General features: G+C 44.6%; 1 protein-coding gene across 3 annotated transcripts in view; it reads left to right on the top strand.

Annotated features, from left to right (window-relative positions):
- SHROOM3 (shroom family member 3) overlaps positions 1–20,594 on the top strand; it is an 85,728-nt gene that overhangs the window by 9,189 nt on the left and 55,945 nt on the right. For all 3 annotated transcript variants that reach the window (XR_006216933.1, XM_042984347.1, XM_042984346.1), the window contains exon 2: positions 12,721–12,852. The gene's annotated coding sequence lies outside the window, so the exon portion shown is untranslated. The remainder of the gene's footprint in view (positions 1–12,720; positions 12,853–20,594) is intronic.

The following is a 20,594-nucleotide window of genomic DNA, read 5'->3' as shown; positions in this document are numbered from 1 at the left end:
GACAGTGTTGGAGTGAGTAGGGACATACAGGATTTAAAAGAAATAAAATTTCTAGACTGTATTACATTAATCCCATAGTAACCAAAGGAAAGGAAAAATGATGGGGCTAAGTTGAAACTCAGCCTGTGGACCGTAGTGACAAACACCTTGGAAAGGTATATTGTAAATGGCAAACCATTACTTTTCCACAAATTGTCTATACCTCGGTACCTTGGCTTCCATTCAGACTTGCTTCCCAAGAATATAAAGCAACAGCTGTGGGAAAGCTTGGGAGACAGGGTCCTGCATTGGGTGATAGCAAAGGTTGGAAACATTCAGGTTTGTGATTCAGTGGCATTAAAATAGCCTGGAATGTCTATTATCTCCCCTAAACAGCAGAACGAATCTTGGATACTGTGGACACAAATGCAGTTGGCACAAGCTTAAAAAAAGTGCATGCAAGCTTCCTTCTAACACCCAATAATCCTCTTGGGCAAAGTGAGGATTAGGCCTTCCTCACAAACAAGGGGGTGAGTTCATTTTTTCTAAGATTCCTCAGCTGATGCCAAATTTAGCAAGGGACCTATTTTCTCTCAATGAATGACGGTCTCCATTTCCAGTTTTAAGGTCCACCCCTCTTCTCTAGGCAGGTTTAGGACAGGAGTGACTTAGTTTGCATGTAGATGGAGAGTGAAACCCTGGCTGCCACTGACTACGTTGCAACCCCAGGAACCTTCCAGAGCCAGGAGGAGGGGAGGGATGTCTCACTCTGAGCCTGATGTGGGAGGACTCCAGGGACTCAAAAAAAAACAAAACAAAACAAAACAAAAAAAACCAACCACCCTGGGCCCAAAGTCATGTTTTTAACATATCCATACACATACATTCCCTGAAGTGCCATTTCTGTCCGGTGCCTGGGGCTCCTCTGATGAGAGGAGGCCCCTGGAAGAGCTCCTTAGGCTAATTCTGTCATCCTTGTGCTTGAGGAACTATTTCTTTCATACCAGCTGCTAGGTCCTCTGTGCTTGTCCCTTCCCAAGGGGCCTTCCTCATGCTCCATATTTCTTGTTAATTATGTGCAAAAAATCCTCCGCCCTGGAGTTAAATATTTATATCCCTCCCTAAATGCTTTGGACATTTGCAGTTTTCCTGTTTTGAGGAATTAAAGAGCCCGTCATTATACCAACCATGCGGTCACACCCCTTGATGACTTATCCTGTTCGTCTCTCTCATGTAGACCACTGTGATCATGTGATCATGGCTGTGTCTGGTAGTGGTTCCCACGAGCCAGTCTCCCTGGATCCCACAGCCTTGCCACGAGGTAGATAATACTCTGTCCCCTTTTTTATACATGAGGTCCTGAGGGTCAGAATCATGGCCAGGGACTGGCCGAGCTCAGATGCAACCCAGGTCAATCTGATCCAAATCGTGGATCAGATTAGAAATTGTCTTTTATTCCACACAGATTCTAATTTGGAACCTACATGTAGAAAGCACTCATCACTTAATGGATGAAGGTACTCAGAAATTGTGTTTTCTCACTCAGGATTGTTACTTATGCCCTTTTTTTTCTCACCTCGGTTCATAGACCATTAAAGGTAGAAGAAACCCTATAGCTCACCTGTCCTAACCCAGTGCAGGTCTCCCGGCTGCCGGTCCAGTATTATCTCCCTCTATGTTAGTGTGTGCGCATATGGCCATTTTGGGTGTTCCGCTTAATCATCCCAACTGCTTTTTCCTAATGTGTGGAAAGAAGGGAGGAAGTGTTACCAAATGTTTTCCTATGTTACTTCTACCACATTGCTGCTTATTCTCTCTCTCTTGCTCCTCTCACCTCAAGTGGATCCTTTCTTATTTTTTTTTTTTTTACATTTATTTATTTTTGAGAAACAGAGACAGAGTGTGAGCAGGGGAGGGGCAGAGAGAGAAAGGGAGACACAGAATCAGAAGCAGGCTCCAGTCTCCCAGCTGTCAGCACAGAGCTCAATGGGGGGCTCAAACCCACAAACTATGAGATTGTGACCTGAGCCGAAGTTGGACGCTTAACCGACTGAGCCACCCAGGTGCCCCTCAAGTAGATCCTTTCTAACACACTGTCCTAGTGGTCATCGCTGGGACTATGCCATGTGCTGTGGTCTGGGAGAGGGAAGCCATAGGAATTTGGACTGGGACATTTTGTATTTGGCTCCAGCCTTACCCTCCCATGATGTAGGATGTCAAGATTGTTTCCTGTGTTCTTTGCTGTGTCAGCTGAGGGTCTGGGGGCTGATTGCATTATATTCTGTGCATCCCTCCCCACCTGCCTCATGAGACCAAAAACATACCTGTCTGGTCCAAGTAGGGCATCAGCAACAAAACTTCCCTCTGGGAAGACAGCAGTGCCCATCCACAGGAGACAGAGTGGGCAACTGCAGGGAGCCCACCAGGAAGCTGGCCAAATGTCCACTCGGAGCATAGTTTTACTAAATATTCATTGGGCATCATCTCTTAGAAGAGCACCTTACCTGGCCAAGGAAGAAAAGAGAAACTAAGACTATTGCATGGGGGTGAGGAGCATAGGCTTTGTCATCAGCCAGATCTGGATTTAATTTTTGTTCCAGTAGAGCGTGTTCAATTTTCTCTGCTTCTCTGAGCTTCCTTTTCCTCATCTGGAAAGTGGAGATGTAACAGCATAAAAGTACCTGCCTTAGAGACTGGTTGTGAGGATTACATTAGGCTGTGCAGGTAATGATTATGGCCTGGCTCGGACACTCCGTAGGGTAATTACAGCATCTGGGACTGTGCTTTGATAACCTGCCCTCCTTGAAGCATATGACCAGGGGAAACAAGCATATATATAGACAATGAAAGAGAGGGAATGGAAAGGAGAGGAAGGTGTGCTGAGTGTGGACTACTCTTGTGGTCTCATGTACTCTCTCTCTAGCACTTACCATGGTTTGTCATTGTATATTTGTACAGTTGTCTTGCCTGTCTTCCCATTAGTTTATAATTTCACAGGAGGGGTCCACTCAACTGCCATTGCAAGCCCAGGGCCTAATCCATTGTGTGGTCCATTGTGGACCTTAGTGATTGTTGATGGAGGGGTTGGATGATTGGGCAGGGTATAGAAGTGGCCTCTGAGTCTTGGCATGAAACATGTGCTGTATGTTTTCAGCAGCGTGACCAGTGTTAGGAAGTTCTGAGTCAAAAACAGGAATGCAGTTTTGGCGGCAAAGGTAAGGATTCTTTCAAAATCTGACCTCATCATCTCTCTAGATCTAGGGACATTTAGGCTAGGGCTGGAGAGGGTCCCGTTTGGATTTCAGTAGCTTTCTATTTTCTTCCAAAGAAGCTTTCCCTTTGAAGAAGTCTTGGTATTAAATGTTTGTCACCTGTATCAATGGACTTTTAGGACTGTAGGATCCAAAAGTAATATGAAATGAGAGAGGGTGAGAGTTGGAGTTAGGGGCCCTGGCTTCATATGCCAGTTGTGTATCTTACAAGTCCTGCACTAGGGCAAGTTAGTGTCTCTCTGTGAGGCTGTGAATGTAGATCTGTTCAGTGGGGCTAAATAGTACCCATTCTATTATGTAGGATTATTATGAAGGCCAAAAGGAATAATGTATGGAAGGTACTTTTAAGCTATAATGGGTGAGAATAAAGTAAGGAATTATTACAGTTCAGTGTAGAGATTTGCATGGTTCTTTGGGAATGCATGAGAGGGGGGTGTTGGGAAAGAAAGATGGAGGCTGAATTTTCTCAGGAAGCGTTCATTTCTCTACTGATACTGGCTTCCCAGAAATTCTGCTTCCTCCTCCAACAAGGATTTTCAGTGGTTGCTAGAGCTCCCAGAGTAAACCTGCCACCAGTGTAGTCTTTCCACTGCCCAGGTTTCCTCCCAGGAGAGATCTATCCACTTTCATTCCCTGACAAAGATTTCCCTTTAAAAATATGAAGAAACCAGACTCTTAGACTCATTTTAGTTAGGAAAAAAATAAGGCTAATTTACTTTTTCTGGTAATTATACTGTTAATCGTAAACAATTTGCAAGATACAGAAAAAGAAAAATATCATCTATAATCACCCAGTAGTAACATTCTGGCATATTTGCTAGTCTTTTGTTTTCATGCATATCTTTTTGTCTCCTATAAGTAGCAAAAGGGTGATGTGGAAGAAATGCCAGGCATGCATAGCTTAACATGTGGCAATGCTTAAGAAAAGAGTATTCAGGGGCGCCTGGGTGGCTCAGTCGGTTGAGTGTCCGACTTCGGCTCAGGTCATGATCTCATGGTTTGTGGGTTCGAGCCCCGCTTCAGGCTCTGTGCTGACAGCTCAGAGCCTGGAGCCTGCTTCTGATTCTGTGTTTCTCTCTCTCTCTCTCTCTCTCTCTCTCTCTCTCTCTCTCTCTCTGCCTCTCCCCTGTTCTCGCTGTGTGTGTGTGTGTCTCTCTCTCTCCCTGTCAAAAGTAAATATTAAAAAAAAAAAAATTACAAAAAAAAAAAAGGAAAAGAGTATTCAAAGCCAGTGATCTCAGGGGCATTTAACGAGGGGTGGCATGGAGGAAAGGGTGTGGCCTTCAGCCATTCCCGTTTCTACTTGTTTTATTTCATTTTGCTTTCTTTATCTGTAATGAGGATCATCACTGTTTCACATGATAAGAAAATTCACTGAATAGCTGTTTTTAAAGTCCAGTATCGGATACATACCATGTGCCCAATAAATGTAAGTTTCTATTCTAAGTTAACATTTATTGCCAGGCTCTGTTCTAAGTGCTTTAGGCATATCAACTTGTTTAAGCCTCACAACTACCCTTTGGTGTAGGTGCTATTATTATCCTATTTCGTAGCGGAGGAAACTGAGGCATAAGAGGTTATAAGTGATCTGCCAAAGGTCGAACACCTATTAGGTAATAGAGACCAAATAAGAATGTGAGCAGCTGGCTCCAGAATCCACATTAATCCATATTACATAGCCTGCCACTTATCAGAGTTGATTTAAGGTCAGGCTCTGAGTATTTGAGGGGAGAACTGTACTCCTCCAGTGGTAAAGATATCATCAATTTAACTATAGGGCCTTGTATGAGTGCCCTTGGTTTTCTTACGCACTTGCTCTGGGCTGCCTGTGCATAGGCTTCAGTGGGTGGAGGGATTACAGTCAAAGGTAAATCTGAAGTGATTAAATATTTATTAGGTAGGTGAAAAGATCTGGCCAGTCATCTGGCTTTTTCTCCTACCCACCCTTTTCTAGTCCTTGTGCAAGGTCAACATAGAAGTCATTACCTAAGATCTAGATATGGTTAAGCTTACTATGGTTTCAAACATCATCAGAAATACGTTGAATGCCGGTGGTACAAATTGTACACGTGGATCCATTGGGAGGTTTCAAGGGATATGAAGTGAGAAAAAGCAGCAGCAAGAGCAGGAGGTACAGACGGACACAGGTCTGAGGCCTACCGATCACGACAATGCCTGACTGAAGGGTTATGCGTGGCCTTCCTGGAGTGAGCAAGCTGCCAAATGAGGGTGCATGAGCAGAAAGAAGAGTTTTTTTTTTTTTTTAAGCTTTTTTTTTTTTAAGTTTATTTATTTATTTTGAGAGAGAGGTAGAGAACGAGCAGGGGAGGGGCAGAGAGGGGGGGGGGGGCAGAGGATCTGAAGCAGGCTTGTGGTGACAGAGAGCCCGATGCGGTCTCGAACTCACAAACTGTGAGATCATGACCTGAGCCAAAGTCAGGCACTTAACCGACTGAGCCACAGCAGGTGCCCCAGAAAGAAGAGGTTTTTAAGTACAAATCAGTGACATCGCTATGATGGAGAGCACCAGATAGGGTTTAGGCCTGAGAGAATACAGAGTGAGCTTCCTAGGTGGTAAATAGTGATTTTAAAAGCAAAAAATAAAATTTAAAAAAGAGAGTAATGGAGGGACCCTGACCCAGAAGGCTAAGTCTAAATACATAGGAACCAAAAGGAACAGGGGGCTTTTAAAGAAAGGACAGTTCACTGAGGATGTCTGAAAACTTTGATAAATGGCTCAATCATCCAAGAATGGAGAACAGCTATATTAGGCTAAGAATAGAAATCTGTTCCCAATGGCATCAATTCTTCCACTCTTCTTCCAGACACTGGAGAAACCAAGAGTCCAGGCTTTTTACCCCCTCCAGGAGATGGAGAAGAAATGTGTGGGAAGCCTTTAGTAATGACCCTCAAACCTGCTACTGAGAGAGACCTGATAATTAGGCCAGCTTCACGCATGATGGACATGGAACAGGACAAAACAAAGCAAACGAACACACAGGAAACCAAGAACACGACTTTTAATAAGGCAAATTATGAAAATGAGCACACAGTGGCATCCAGCATAAATCCACAGGAATTTCTCCAGTGGGCTCTGAGGACAGGCTCAGGCCTATATAAATGCACTTCTGTCTGCTTAATCTGAGAAAGCATTCTGGCTGCTTCAAAACATCAGGCAGCGAAACTGCACCAGGCCGTGCCAACTGTTTGTTTGGAAGGCTCGGCCAAGGTCCCTCAACACCGGTCCTCCCCACCCCACAAACCCTGCTGCTAGTGAGATGGACCAATAGGGCCAAACTGTGCTTTCTCAAAGAAATTGGCTGACCGTCTTGTAGAGAAAGCAACTGAAAGAAGAGAGAACCACCTTCCCCAAAACATGTGCAGTAAAGAACTTAATACCTTTAAGAGTTGACAGGCAGAGAGCTCCATTCTGGATGCATCCCAACTAGTCCTTTTACAGTCTCCTGTGATCCATTCAACAAATCTGTATTATGTGCCTACTGTGAACCACTCAATGTGCTAGGCCCTAGGTGTGTAGTGGTTTAAAAAAACAAAATTGGAGACAGACCGGCCAGGGGCCCAGACCTCACTGAGCTTGCCATTTAGTAGAGGAAATAGACCATGTGCCAGTGAATAATCACATGCGGCCAGTAGTGCCATGAAAGAAAAGACCAGGTGCCAGGAAAGAGACTTTGGCAGTAGATGGGGTGATGTTCGACCCGGGACCAGAAGGCTAAGGAGGAGCCAGCCAAGTGAAGAAATTGGGAGGAAGACTGTTCCGGGCAGTGGGAACAGCATGTGTGAAGGTGAAGAGGTTGGTGGGATGGGAGCTTAAGGCTGGCCTGTGAGGTCAGGGCGAAGTAGGAGGGTGATGTGTAAGGGAGGACTGGAAGCCAGGTCACTTGGGCCTCAACAGCCAACTTAAGGAACTTGAATTCTCTCTGAAGTGCAGGGGGTAGATACACAGGGTTTTATTAGAAAGTGACATGAGCCATTTGCATTTTTTAAATTTATTTTTTATTTTTAAATTTTTAAAAAGAAATTTTATTAAAAAAAATTTTTTTTTTAACGTTTATTTATTTTTGAGACAGAGAGAGACAGAGCATGAACGGGGGAGGGGCAGAGAGAGAGGGAGACACAGAATTGGAAGCAGGCTCCAGGCTCTGAGCCATCAGCCCAGAGCCCAACGCGGGGCTCGAACTCACGGACCGCGAGATCGTGACCTGAGCTGAAGTCGGATGCTTAACCGACTGAGCCACCCAGGCGCCCTTTTTTTTTTTTTTTTAATTTTTTTTTTTTTTAACGTTTATTTATTTTTGAGACCGAGAGAGACAGAGCATGAACGGGGGAGGGGCAGAGAGAGAGGGAGACACAGAATCGGAAGCATAAAAAGAAATTTTAGAGTGTGAACAGGGGAGAGAGAGAAAGAGGGAGAGGATCTCAAGCAGTCCCCAGGCTCCTCAAAGAGCTCAACGAGGAGCTCGATCCCATGACCTGAGCTAAAATCAAGAGACGGACGCTCAACTGACCAAGCCACCCAGGTGCCCTGAGTCATGTACATTTTTTAAAAGTGTCACTGGCTGCTGGTAGACGCTGGATTGAAGGGGGACAGGAGTGGAAGCAGCCAGTGAGGAAGCTCTTTCCTGTTGGATGAAACCCCACAAAAAGGGAGGAACTGCTGCATTTCTCTAATGTTGTAACAGTCCCTGCCAAGGAGAGATGATTCTTTGCCACTCTGCCCCAAGACAAAGTAAAAGTATTTAAACTCAGTAGAAAGCAGGAATCTAAAGGGATCTGGAAAGACCATTTAAAATGTCTGGCTCAGTTCCTCACAGCTCTTACTCCAGCTTCTCCAGGCCTCCCCCCAATTTTCATGCTGTTCGGGAGAGCCACAGGGAACAGAATGATCTGGAACTTCTGATGTTGGCTGACACTCAGTTCAGAAAGCAGTGAATGACTCTACTAAAATATCAAATAGTAAAGTAGCCAGTGTATATTCATGAGTTAGGAATATTGAGGGTGGTGGGGGAGAGGGTGGACAAAATATGAGTGTAATCATCACAGGGAGTAGAAATGGAGGCAGTTGGCCTGGATTTCTTGTTTCTTAACTGCCTGGGGAAGAAAGATGACAGGAGGATTGTGGTTCACAATTTTGTTTTTAGCTCCTCCTAAACCTTGATCTCGAGACTGGGGAAGAGCAAGAAACAATATACAAACAGTTCCCCCCGCCCCCGCAACCCTCATTAGCTTTGCCAGCCAGTTAAGTGAACAAAAAGGAGATGGGAAGGAAGACACGTTACAGATCTGTTGAACATTTGGCAATATTTTGTTCATTTAACAAATGATTATCAAGCGACTCAGTGTGCCAGGCAGCAAGCTGGTCTGCTTGCCTTTCTAAGCATGTGGAGGAAGACAGACCAGCAAACAGGTGGTCAGAAGACAGTGTGCATTGCACTTTGAAATGCACACCTATAGCTAGCACAGGGCGCAGCACCTCATGCCAACTTGCACTCGGAGGAGATGATGTCCAAACTGAAACCTGAAGGGCAAGTATGGATAAACCAGGAGAATGTGGTGCCTTTTGGGATCTGGAAGTAGCTCCATAAGGCTGGAGAGGCATACGGTTTACCTCCGTATTTTTTCACTTGAACTTGTTTCATTGAGTCTAAGGCTTCTGCAGTATATCTGTGGGTGTCTACCTTTGAGTATCTTTTAACTAAAAAATAAGCTCATTTGGCAACATGTTTAATTAAAGTCCCCACCATCACCATCTCCACCCATTCTGACCAAATCTGGGTGTACTTCCAAGGCCTACAGAATTTGTGATATAAACTAAACAAGTTTGAAGCTTTTACACTGAAAGGAAGAAGAGTAACTGATGGTGATTTTTATCTCGCGTGAGTGTGATTCCATGTATGGTTTGAGCCAAGATATACAACCTGTCTGTCTCGGCGTATTCATCTGGAAGATGGGGCTCAAACAATTAGGTTTTGCCTTTATAGAGAAGTTGTGAGAATGACTCCTGATATATGGGAAAGCACACATCTCCTATAGGAAAGACTTGGAATAATCTGTCCCAGGCGTGTGGAATCACAGTAGCACCAGTGGGGCACGAGATCAGAGCACACTGTAGGCTTTGCCAGTTCCACTCTGTTGAGAGGCCGGAAGCGGATGGGAAAATGTGCATTGCAGAGACAGGCCAAGTTCAAGGTGCAGATAAGATAACTGGCGAGGGGATTAAAAGGCGAAGTGAGGAGTCCAACGGGGAGGTCTTTGGAGTAATAGGCTTCCCAACACTCATTCCAGGACTAATTTAGGTCTAGATTCATCATGGATTTTTTTTTTTTCATTAGAACATATAAATGTTTTAAATGTTTGTCATCCAGATGATTCTAGAAAGAGTTTAAGGCAGAAAAGCTGTGTTCTAAGTGCTGGCGATTCTTCCTGCACTCTCTCTAGCCTCTTTTCTAGTTTGTATGATACATCCAGAAAGCCCACTCAGTGCCCGGACCTCCATCTGGCCTCTGGAGCCAGCCCATCCAGGGTGGGGGGAGGCGTAGATTAGCAGGGAGGCCGTGCTGTGGTTTAGCAAGGGGGGGAGTGGCGGGACTGCAGTCAGCAACAAGCTACATGAGTTCCATGAACCCTCACACCCAGTTGCTAACCTCAGTCGGTCTCCTGGAGGTGGCAGGTGACCAGACAGCCAGTGGCCTGGAGAGCAATGCTGGGGTGCCGTTCTCTGCTTTCCTAGGGTTGCGAGGAATCCTGTATCGAAAGTCCTTGAAAGGATGAGATCATCTCCTGTTCCTTGTGCTTTCATCTCTTTTTCATTTGCCTGCCCTTCCTGCCAACCCTTCCCTGTGACAGTGCCCTCCTGGACCTTCCATCACCTGGCACCTCCCAGGAAGGGGGAGCAGGCGAGGAAAGAGAAAAGGGCTTCGCTGTGGTGCAGAAAGGACAGAGCCAGCAATTATGGTTCAAGCCCCAAATGAGGAAGGTATTAAACGCCACAGAGGTTTTATGAAAGCTCAGGCTTGGCCTTTGCTCTCCACTAGCAGACACATAGGCATCTAGAGGAGACTAGAAAGGAAAGCTTGCTGTCAGAATGGATTATACCGGTGAGTGGTCCTGGGTGTGCTCGTGACGTACATGTAATCTTTACATTCACACATCTGATGGTGAGATACCATTGAGTCTGTTTTCTGCCCCCGGTTTAAGCCAGGTGGTGTTGGTGCCTCTGAGGGTTGTAGGAGTAATTCTAATTGGGGACCACAGGATGAATTCTGCAAAAGGCCTTGACATATTAACTCTCTGGCCAAAGCTCTTCCTGCGGTTATTCCCAGCATAGATTCGGTCTTTTTAGTGGTGTCTGTTTCGTAGAACATGTTGGCTGAAAGGAGCTCTAACATGGAGGTACTGCAGTAAAATGATTGTGAAAATAATTAGGCAAATACCACCTGTAGGCAGTGTGCTAGACAGGTAACAGACATCATCTAGAAGACTTAGCAGCAATTTCGCAAGATGGGCATGATAATATTGGCTAATTTGCTGAGTACTGAGCATGTGCCAGGCTCTATCCTAAGTGCTTCATCTGAATTAGCTTCAGCTTCTCAACAGCTCTATGAAAAACGGTGTTCTTTTACGCCCCTTTCAGAGATGAGACAGCCGGGACACAGAGGGGTCAGAGTCACAGAGCTCATCAGTAGGAAGAGTCAGGACTCCAAATCAGAGAGGCTGCCTACGGAACCAGCCCCCTAGTCATGCTGTGCCCTGCCTCTTATATTTATATTACAGATGTGGGGCCTAGGTTCAGAGGGCATTTGCCCAATGTCTTTCAATTCATAAGTGACAGAACCTCAACTGAGCCTTCAGACTTCAAGCCTACACTTATATTGACCATATTCAACTCCAGGAATCCTAAATTTGATGAGAAAAGTAATGTACAGAAAGGGGTAAGGGTACTTAGCTAAGGAAGCATATCTTAGAAATGGAAACTCCTTGGTCATCTCCCTCTGTGTCCTGAAATAAAAGAAATTGACAGCCGTTTGATAATCCCGCCTCTTCTCAGCCAAGGCTCACACAGAGGAGAAGCTGCATGCATTTGCCTCTTCTCCAATTCCTGCTCACAGGACCTGTGTGGGGGCCACCGGTAGGCTCTCCTAGTCTCAGAATGATCCTTAAAGACCCACACTGAAAACACATCACTGGTACCCAGCAGAGCAGAATAATGACAAAACTGCTTCAGAGCCTGAGGCAGGCGACTGTCTGATCAAGAGGATGCCTTCGAGTCAGGCATTTGGAAATTCAGAAGCTGAGAGTCTCCTACGGGGAAGAAATACACCTGTTCTTGTGGCAGAATGTGTGCCACATATTGGTCACGCAGGGCATAAAATTTTCTCTGCCTGGGACTGGGGAGGAAAAGAGAATGGTGTTAGGGACCTGGGGGGTGTGAGGGTGGACTTAAATGGACATATAAAAGGCTTGCCTCCAGCACGGTGGAATCTAGACAATCTGAAACAGCTAAGGCTTAAGAGTTGGCATGCTCTTCTGAGCTGCCACTCACTGAACAGAGGAGGCCTGCTCCCCTTGGGGGTCACTCTCCTTATAATGAATTGAGAAGGGAGGCAGTGGTCTGGGGTGCCTGGGTGGCTCAGTCGGGTAAACGTCCGACTCTTGATTTCCGCTCTGGTCACAGTTTGTGAGATCAAGCCCCATTTTGGGCTCTGCTCTGATGGCACAGAGCCTGCTTGGGACTCACTCTCTCTCTCTCTCTCTCTCTCTCTCTCTCTCTCTCTCTCTCTTCCTCCTCCTCCTCTTCCTCCTCCTCTTCCTCCTCCTCCTCTTCCTCCTCCTCCTCTTCCTCCTCCTCCTCTTCCTCCTCCTCCTCTTCCTCCTCCTCCTCTTCCTCCTCCTCTTCCTCCTCCTCTTCCTCCTCCTCTTCCTCCTCCTCTTCCTCCTCCTCTTCCTCCTCCTCTTCCTCCTCCTCTTCCTCCTCCTCTTCCTCCTCCTCTTCCTCCTGTTCGCATGAATGCACTCTCTCTCAAAATAAACATTAAAAAAAAGAAGGGAGGCAGTGGGGACTGGGTTTCAGGGACGTTGCCTGGCCATTTGCTTTAGTGAGTCCAGTTTCTCACTTATTTACTGATGGAGGCTGAATTATAGGGGGAGTTCACCTTCATTGTAGTGTCTCTTCCCCCTTGGTTGGAAAACCTGGTATTTTAAACTGGGAAGTATACTTTAGTGCTGCACAGAAACATAGATGGGAAAGGATGAAGCCCCTCAGGCATGGGCCTGCCTTCTTTGGAGCAGAGCACTTCAGTGGGTGCAGGCTGAGAACTCTGCACTCAGCCTGCAGTTCTGCTTTAACCGCTCAGTTAATTTTCATGCATTTTTCTTGTTGATTCATTAGTGCGCCCTTCCCATGAACACCATCATATTTTCCCGTTTTCCCATTCTTTTGTTTTGCCAGAGATGCGTGTGCAGACCCAGGCCCTGCAGGTACCAGTACCTCTGACTCCCTCAGCCCAGAGCCCCTCACCTCGGACCCCCAGCACAGGAAAGCAGCATGGTCAGGAGGAGTTAAGCTTCGGCCGAAGCACAGGTAAGAGACACAGAGTCTGTGTGGAGCAGTTCAGAAAAGGAACTCGGCTGCTGGAAGAAAAGGGACTGGGGGCAAGGCTGGTCAAGATACTTGGTAGGTAGGTAGGAGGGGCTGAACAAGGAGGTCTGATAGCAGCTCAGAGTACAATAATGATGGTTTTCAAAATAGGTTCTGAAGAACCTTAAAGTTCCCGGGAGGTAGTCTGGGGCTCCCTCAAATCATTTGAGTCAGATCTCTCTCTCTCTCTCTCTCTCTCTCTCTCTCTTTTTTTTTTTTTTGTATGTTTGTTTATTTTTGAGAGAGAGAGACTGAGAGTGTGAGCAGGGGAGGGGCAGAGAGAGAGGGAGACACAGAATGTGAAGCAGGCTCCAGGCTCTGAGCTGTCAGCACAGAGCCCGACGCGAGGCTCGAACTCATGAACCACAAGATCATGACCTGAGCTGAAGTCAGAAGCTTTACCAGCTAAGCCACCCAGGCACCCTGATTCAGATATCTTTTTAAAAAACACATCCGTAACTGTTTTTGAAACTACAATGAAAAACACTCACAGCAATATACCAACCAAGGTCTTACACTTTGGAAATGACAAATGTGTTAAATTGTACAGCAAGATTAATTCATCTTTGAACTGATGATCATATAAAACTCTTGTCCTCTGTTAACTGAGGAGTGTCCTGAGATTGTAAAGTTAGCCTAAAAAACATTTGCAGCTACTCACCTGTGCATCCTCTGTGCTCCTGTGTGCTCCCACAGCTGTGGGAATTCGGTTAGTGGTAGAGGACAGGTCAGATTTGCAGAAGGTGCTGGCTACAAGGGAGCCAGCTGGCAAAGGCTGTTCTGGGGCCAGCCGGAAGAGGCAGAGCCCTGAGAACTATGTCCTTTAGCCTCCTTGGATTGTCAATGTAGAGAACCAGAGCCTTCTACTTGGGAAGACTCCCCTGGGCTGTGTAGGTTGGTGTGGCATCAGCACCAATGTGCTCAAGGCCAGAGGTTGTAGTTAAGAAGTTACTGCGATAGCCTGGGAAGAAAATGATCAGGATTGAACCACACAAGCGGTGATGGGACAAGAGAGGAGACATGATTCGAGATGAATTTAGGAAGCAGATTGATAGCAGATGAGGATGGGAGAAGGGAGAAGACAGATTAAAGAGTGTGACTTCCATGCTGCTGCCAGTGGGGCCCTTGGGAATAAGCGTGGGACCATTAGGCTGATGAAGGCAGGAAGAGCATAGATTGACTGAAGCCGTACTTGAGCACTGGAATCACACAGACCTGAGTTTGAGCTTGAAACAATGAAAAGATTTTATAAATCGATCTTTAACAGTTGGATGAAACAAATGAACCTAATTGTATACCTGGATGGTGTCCTATCCATGAAGAGACAGTCTTTAAAATGAGCCGGGGTTGGGGCACCTGGGTGGCTGAGTTGGTTAGGTGACCGACTTCGGCTCAGGTCATGATCTCACGGTCTGTGGGTTCAAGCCCCATGTTGGTCTCTGTGCTGACAGCTCAGAGCCTGGCGCCTACTTCAGATTCTGTGTCTCCTCTCTCTCTACCTCTTCCCTGCTCACGCTCTGTGTCTCTCTGTCTCAATAATAAATAAACATTAAAAAAATTTTGGGGGTTGCCTTCATCAGCATGGTCAAAGCTGGCCATCAGTGGTCTGTCTGTCTGAAGGGGGACAGGAAGGGAGTGGATGGGCAAGCAACTTCCTTTTTAAAAAGGATACGTTGCTCCCACGCATATCCCTTTAACTCCGTATACTCTAGGAATTTCACATGTGTATCTTGACTCCACAACTATATTTATTGTAAGCCCCTGCAATAGCTGGCTTCCTCTTTCCTAGAGGAAGAGATCTCTGTATCCCAAGTGTTACTGATGTAGGACTGAACTTGGAAATGGGAGTGGTTCTTATCCAATTATACTCCGATCCTAAATCCTGCCCATTTTGGGTTTTATTTTTATTTCAAAATAATTTTAGAGTCATAAAAAAGTTGCAAAAATAGTACAGAGATTTTCAGTACACCCATCACCTAGCTCTCCCTAATGTTTACATCTTTTATCATCATAATCCAAATATCAAAACTAAGAAATTGCTATTGATAAAATGCTGTTAACTGCAGGCTATATACAGAAGACTTTATTCAGTTTTTATCATTTTTTCCCCTATGAACATCCCTTTTTTGTTCCAGGATTCTGTATTGTATTTGGCATGTTTCCTTAGTTTCCTCTAATCTGATATTTCCTTAGTTTTTCCTTGTCTTTTCCAACCTTGACACACTGAAAGAGTATGGGCCAGTTATTTTGTAGAATACCTTCTTTTTGGGTTTGTTTGATATTGTCTCATGATTAGATTGAAGCTATACATTTTTGGCAAGAATACCACAGAAGTGATGCGTCCTGGTTGCATGTCCTATCAGGGATTACGTTATGTCCATATGTTTTACTCCTGGTGATGTCAACCTTGATGACTGGGTTGAGGTAAAGTCTGCCAGGTTTCTCTACCGTACAGCTATTCATCTCTTTGTAATATCTTGGAAGAGATAACTTTGAGACTATGTGAATATCCCTATTTGTCCTCAGACTTTCTCCATTGGTGGATATAGCCCCTGCAACAGTTATTACTATAATGTTCTAAGCTGATTCCACATTTTCTTCATTCCTTCTGTATTTATTAGTTGGAATTCTTCTGTAAGGAAGAGCTGTCTCTTTCCCTACTTATTTTAACTGTATCAGTAAGGACTCCTTCATGTTGATTTTCTTCTCTGTGTTGTAATCCAATGCACTTTTGCTCTTACATTATTTTCATTGCTTACATTATTCCAGCTTTGGTCATTGTTTCTCTTTCAGGCTGGCTCTGGTCTAAATCCTGTCTTGAAATATGGAAAGGGGTGAGGTGCTGATGTCCTGGTCTTCCACTTAGGGCAGAAACGATGTGCTTATCAGCTTCTTAGGAGTCTTCCAAGTGTCGAGTTGGTAGGTTAGTAGTGGCCATTGAGCAAGTCTACTTTGTGATAAGTCGCAACTCTTGGAATTGGAAAGTGCTGGGGCTACTTCATGAGCCAATTCCAAGTGGACTGGGTCAGAGTTATAGATAGTTCCTTTTTCATGGAGCAAATAGCCAGGAAGGATTTTCTCATTTACACATAAGAAAAACAAAAGAGTAAGAGCAGGAAACTCCATCCTCCCCCAGATGTAGACAGCGACCAGCCAAGCAACCAGATTTAGAGAGAGAAACTCTTTCTGGTCCAGGGCTTAATATTCTCACAGATCCAATCCCATCCTTCCCTTCCGTGAGACCCCTGAATGCTCTCTTATCTAACTCTGTCAGTAGGAATCCTGTGATCTCATTTATCTTAACAGAAACATCTCCATAAAACCTGTCAAGCCTTCCGCCAGGCTAGTTCAGTGAGTTGGTAAAGGAGACAAAATGTTCTAGCTTGAAATTCAGTATTTCCTGAGCCAGTGCTTTCCTCCACAAACCTCTCCCCCCGCCCCCACCAGTCGTATCATCATTATAATAACTGCCTCATTTACTTACTAAGCATTTACCACATGGTGGTCTGTGCTCTGTAAAATAAATCAAGACAAATAGATAACACAAGCTCAGGGTTTCACTCCTAATTCTCAGCGGAGCAACACGGTTAGTTCAGCTGGGACTTTGTACGACCCTTGGCAGTGAGTTTTGTCCCGGGGCTGCTGACTTCGTGTTCTCCGGACAGTTGTGCCTAGCAGGTCTCAGGGGATGTTGATTTGGACCCCTGCCTCAGTAGCCTCCCAAACTGGGAAGCTTAAAGCAATTAACACACACTTTTGCAGACAGTGGCATTTTTGCATGTGGAGGAGGCTGAGGGTTTGGCAGAGATCATTCAAGGGAACTTCCTGATTCCAGTTTGATGCATTTTATCAGCAGATGGTTTTCCTTGCTTCCCTCCTCCTCCTGCCCACAAAATGGAATTCTAGCATTTCTAAGCTGCACGCTATTGTCTAAGATGCTGGCTCTTGCCGGAAAAGTTACCAAGGGTCACCTTCTCTTCTTCCCTCTTATTTGGCAGGAATTGAATTTTAATTGGCCGTTTTGCAGAGGTGACTGGGAATGTGAGTCCCACCCAGCTAGTTGCATGCTTAGCGAGTTCCGGGTGGTTCGGGCGGTGTGACGGGAGGTGCAGTGGACTATTGGGAAGCCTTTGCAACCCAGACAGGAGCAGAGAGGGCAGTAGTTGGGAGAGATGGCTTTTTATCCCAGCCCTGAATATGACATGCAGTTGGCCAGAGGGCTGTTATCTAGGATGCTTCTGTTTGCCACAAGGTAAGTCCACTACTATGTGAGAGTGAGAGTTCGCACTTTCATTGCAGGGTTCGCAACTGACAAGCCTTTCACAGGTGTCTTTTTGATGTTGTGTTATACCTGTTTATTAAAAAAAAAAAAAGCAACCGCATGCTTAGGTTTCTCATATGCGCATTCATGTAATTCAGTACTATTAGTATTTCTGCATAGGAATGTTTAATTATTCTCTCCTGTGTATGCAGTCATCATATTTCCTTTTTTTAAGTTTCTTTTTTTTTAATGTTACTTATTTTTGAGAGAGAGAGAGAGAGAGAGAGAGAGAACAAGGGAGGGGCCGAGAGAGAGGGAGACAGAGGATCCGAAGCAGGCTCTGCACTGACATCAGAGAGCCTGATGCGGGGCTCAAACTCAGGAACCGTGAGATCACGACCTGAGCCCAAACCTAGAGTCGGACGCTTAACTGACTGAGCCCCCCAGGCGCCCCACAGTCACCATATGTCTTAGGATGCAGGTGCGTATTTGGAGTGGCTTTTCATCTCCTTCAAATTAGCAATTGCTTTGTGTTGTGTACTTCATGGCTTTGCTTCCCCATTTCCCTGGGGAATTCCTAGATGACTGTTTCCATTTCTCACAAGGAATGGCTGTCTGTGTCCTAGCAGCCAAGTTCTTCTCTGTTCTCATTGCCAACATTTGTTGGAAGAGAAGGAACCTGTGACCGTGTTCTCAATGTTAGAGGAAAGGTGGGTCTTCTCATTCAACTTTAAAGTTACATGAAAAGAAGTGGTTACTGAGATTGCCGGCTGTACATTACGTAACCCCATCACAGCTGAAGGTATAAATGCTTGATTATCTTTTCCACATTCCCACTCATTTGAATCCGCTTTTCTTCTTATATAATCTTGATTCAAAGTTTTTGCTCAGAGGTCCGCTTAATGCGAGTGCTTGCTTCTAGGGAATACTGTCACTTAAGAGAACATATGGCATGGGAAAGAACAGGTGGGTGCAGCAGTCATGGTCATGTTCTAGATCTCAAGGTGATTGGAGTATTGATTACTATGGAGATTCCTCTGATCATCAGACCGTGTAAAAGGTAAAACTGAAAATATGAACTGCTTATTTTATCCAACACAGAGAAGGATCACAGGGCTGGTTTTTCAAGTTTTATTTGGCATTCTTTCATTTGAAAGTGAGTAAGAGGGAAGCATTCTTCTGAGCTGTATTATTTTCTCCCCCACCGGTGTCAGGTTATGTGTGAGTGGTGGTAGGGGTGGCTGGTGGTGGTTAAACGCCTGGTGTAAAATTTATTATGAAGATACAGGTAGGTAGGAATGGAGGGGCTGGAGCAAGTATTCTTAAAGTTTTTAGCTTCTCTGTCATCTTTTCAATCAGGTTTCAATCAATGATCTTTAAAAGTTTTCTTTTAGTGAGCGATCCCTTTCTGGTATGATTTTTAAATGTAGATTCTTTTGACCACTGTTGGAGGTTTTTCTCTAAAAATGAATGCTTTCTGTCCTTTCCTTTGTTTTCTTGTTGCCTTTAATTGCTTATTTGTGGCCTCTTTCTCTAAATGACAAGCAGGTGAAATAAAGAAGAGAAAAACAATGGGATGCATCAGACTTATCCCAAAAGAGCCAGTGTCTTTAGTGTTGGAGGTTTGGGGGCCATCTATTTATTTTTGTTTAATGGAGTGGTGTTTGGAAAAAAGTCCCTTCTGAAAGGTAAGGCTTTTGCCTCACACACACAAAAACCCTTCCTCCGCCTGTTTTGGTAAATGAAAAGCAATGTATACTTTGGCATTGTATGAAAATTAATTAGCTTAATTTTGAAATATCTTGGTTGGTATTTGGCCTCCTTTAAACTCTCCAAGGACAGTCTTGTGTGGATTTATATATTAAGGAGGCGTGTTTCCAGCTGCTGTGGTAGATACCCTTCCCCTCCCGCCCCAAAGACCACTGGGTGGAGGGGAAGAGCCCCACCTTTACTGTGCCCTGCTGAACTGCTTCTAACTTATCCAGTGGGAGTCCTATGGTAGACCTCTAAGCAACTTCTCTGTCAAGGGGAGCAGTAATTCAGGGACACACAACGATATTTCCAGTTCTCTGCAAGGACACACAACTGCAATCTCCAGTTCTATCTTACCCTGAGATCCATGAGGGTACATTTATTCCATCTGTGTGTGGAAGATAAAAACAAACCAGCACAGAAGTGATTTCTCCTACATGAGCTCTAGCAACACATTCTATGGCACACGGAAGTAGAGAAGAAAATCCTAAAATCATAATATCTGATATCTAAAGAAATTGGTAAAAGCCAATCTCTCCTTCTTCCTCCAACAAATAAAATATCCGATTGCAAATTGAGATTTCAGAAGAAGAAATTATCAATAATTAGAACTTATGCTTCTCTATTTATGCTGTGCTATTTATTGTAATTGGATTTTGAAAGTCCATGAAAGACAAGATGAATGCTGTTAGAGATCAGAGATGTTAGAATGTCTGTGTCAACTTCTGCCATGGCTTGGATGCAAATGTTGAAGTGTGGGAAGGAGAGTTGACTTTTCTGCTTCCTCAGAGTTGAGAGGAGGAGGATAGAAAGAGAGGGATATTGAGAAAAAGACATTGCAACGCCATCATCCGTTGGTGACTAAGTGAAAGACGCCCACCCCATTGGTGGTCCCTCTCCTGTAGGATAATAGCTTTGTTTGGACATTAATAAAATTTAAATCTTAAAAAAAAATATGTCAGAATAGAGAGTGGGGAGGAGATAAACCACTAGTGAAAGGACATTGGGACAGGTGTGAGAAGTGGGGTAAAGCATCTTACTTGAAAAGGTTTTTCATCTTTTATGCAAATTTTAGGTGTTAGAGTCTTATGTCTATCTGTTAGCACACTTCACTCTTACTTATGATTCACTCCTCAAAGCCAAACGTCCCCAGGGCGTATTATCAGGATGTGACATTTAAAAAGAACTTCTCTTTCCAGAAAGGACTGTGTGTTGCTATGGGGTTATATTACCTAATGCATACCTTTCTACCCACCGAACCACTTGTTTAAGACACAGATGTTGGTGAGGCAATTATAAAAGCCTTAGAAAACTTTGCTTGGATTTTTCTGTGAATCTCAAAAGTCTGAAATACAGTCTTGAAGAGTCCTGTAGTCCTAGAAACTAGAGGTTAGTGATGCTGTAAAGCGGGGGTAAAGGATTTCTCAAGAACAATGTCTTTGCCAATAGTGTTACGGGACAATTACCACCTTTTTTCTTTCCTTTTCTTTTCTCTTTTCTTGTCTTTTCTTTTGTATCTTGGAAGATAATGGGCTTTTTCAACCCTTTAAAAATTTTAGGAGCTTTTCTGCCTCCTGTGAACATGTAGAAAACCTATCTCAATGTGGGGTAATTTTTATTCCAGAGAGAGTTCCATGGGGATCTATGGAATAAAACAGTGTTATGAGTACAG

This window comes from Panthera tigris, chromosome B1 (assembly GCF_018350195.1).
Source record: "Panthera tigris isolate Pti1 chromosome B1, P.tigris_Pti1_mat1.1, whole genome shotgun sequence".
Classification (NCBI taxonomy): domain Eukaryota; kingdom Metazoa; phylum Chordata; class Mammalia; order Carnivora; family Felidae; genus Panthera; species Panthera tigris.
This window is presented reverse-complemented; position numbering and strand designations above follow the sequence as displayed.